Consider the following 1,887-nt stretch of genomic DNA (forward strand, 5'->3'; position numbering starts at 1 on the left):
ATGGAAGTAGGATTGCCCAACCTTCCTTCTGAGGAGTGGCTGGTGGGTTTGAACCGCCAGCCTTCTGGTGAGCAGTCAAGTGCCTTAGGCACTATACTACCAGAGCTCCCACATATATATATATATTTATATATATATATATATATTTATATATATATGTATGTATCACTGGTTTTAGGAGCACTAGTGGTGCAGTGGTTACAGCACTTGGCTGCTTACCAAAGGTTGGTAGTTTAAACCCACCAGCTGCTCCGTGGGAGAGAGATATGGCCTTCTGCTTCTGGAAAGATTTAGACTTGGAAACCCTATGAGGCAGTTCTACCCTGTCTTACAGGGTTGCTCTGAGTTGGAATCGACACTGTTGTTGAGTCAACAACAGATTTGGTTTTGTTGGTTTCCCGGTTTTGCTCTTGTAGAGAACCCAGGTTAAGACACTCACTGTTTAAAAAAGAAACAAAGTCATTTCTGCAAATAAACATTCAAAAGCCTAAGAACTGTCAGGCTTTGGAGCAGAGGAGCACTTTCCAACAGCACCAGAAGCAGCCCCAAACGAGGAAACAGTCAACCTACTAAGAGTGAGGAAATGAGCGGTAGGCAGTCACTCTCTCATGCAGTGGTGATGGTGGCGGGGAGTGTTGACTTATGTGCTCTTTGGTGCAAGGGGAGAGTGTATACATACAGCAGGCCATAGAGCCAAAGTACTCAGTTTCAAATCCAGTTCCATCATTTATTGGCTGTGACCTCGGGCAAATCACGAAACTTCCACGTGCATTATGTTTTCATCTTTAAATTGAGAATAAAAACAGAACTTGGCATGCAGAACTGTTATAAAGACAGAATGAGTTAATATAAGTAGAACTATTAGAAACACACATTAGTATCATATGAGCAACACACAAATACATATAATCAGCTAGTGATCATGGAAGGTGTTCAGGCACATACCTCAGTGTACGGCACTCTTCCGTCACCTCTTTGCCTGGTTAGCACCCCTACTCACCCTTCAGAGATCAGCACAAGTGACATTTCTTCAGGAAAGCTTCCTTGACCAGCCTAAATGGATAAGCTGCCTTTGGGATGTAAATTCATAGCTTTCCCACATAATCTTTGCTATGCTTTATGGCAAAGTGTATTTAACTCTTTATCTTCTCTGGTAGAAGCTCCTTAAGGGCATATAGCATATCTGTCTTTCTCACACAGTGAGTTTATCTTTTATTGAATAAAAAATAAAAGAATCATGAAAAGGCAAGAGAAGTCTGTGTTAGGAATTGGTTTTGAAGGCAGGCAGGATTGCACGGTACGACACCTGGGGAAAGCATGGTACAGGGAAAAAGACTAGCATTGACTAAGACCCAAAGACACTCGTTGAGTGAAGAGTAAGACTGTAAATATAAGAGTAGGCCCGCTCATGGAGCACTGCCCTTCCTTTGCTAAGAGTGTGGTGTTGAACTGTTAAGCAAGATGGAGCCTTTCTTTGTGATGGTGCACACAAATGCAAGAGGTTAAGAAGAAAGGTCAAACAAGACTAGGAGTGAGACAATGAATGAGGGGCAGTAGCACAGGAAGGATAGGTAGGAGAAACTGGGGAATGGTTGGAAAAAATCAATAGAACATACCGTCCAGGTGATGAGGGGAACAAAGAAATGCAGGCAAAGGTGGAAGGAGTGTCTCAAAAGCCAAAAAAGAGGGCAGTGAGAAAACTTCAAGAAGGAGATGGTCATCCCTATTAAGTTGTTGCTGAGAAGTTAAGACAGACAAGAACTGAGAAAGGGACACTAGCTGTGATGAACATCACTGATGACCTTCCAAAGAGTGTATTCAGTTAATCAGTGTGTGTACAAATTATTACAAGGGAGTTTTAAAAATGAGTGGGTGGCCAATTTAAGG

Source organism: Orycteropus afer, unplaced genomic scaffold (assembly GCF_000298275.1).
Source record: "Orycteropus afer afer isolate SDZICR_OR568_19922 unplaced genomic scaffold, OryAfe1.0 scaffold00438, whole genome shotgun sequence".
NCBI classification, from domain to species: Eukaryota; Metazoa; Chordata; class Mammalia; order Tubulidentata; family Orycteropodidae; genus Orycteropus; species Orycteropus afer.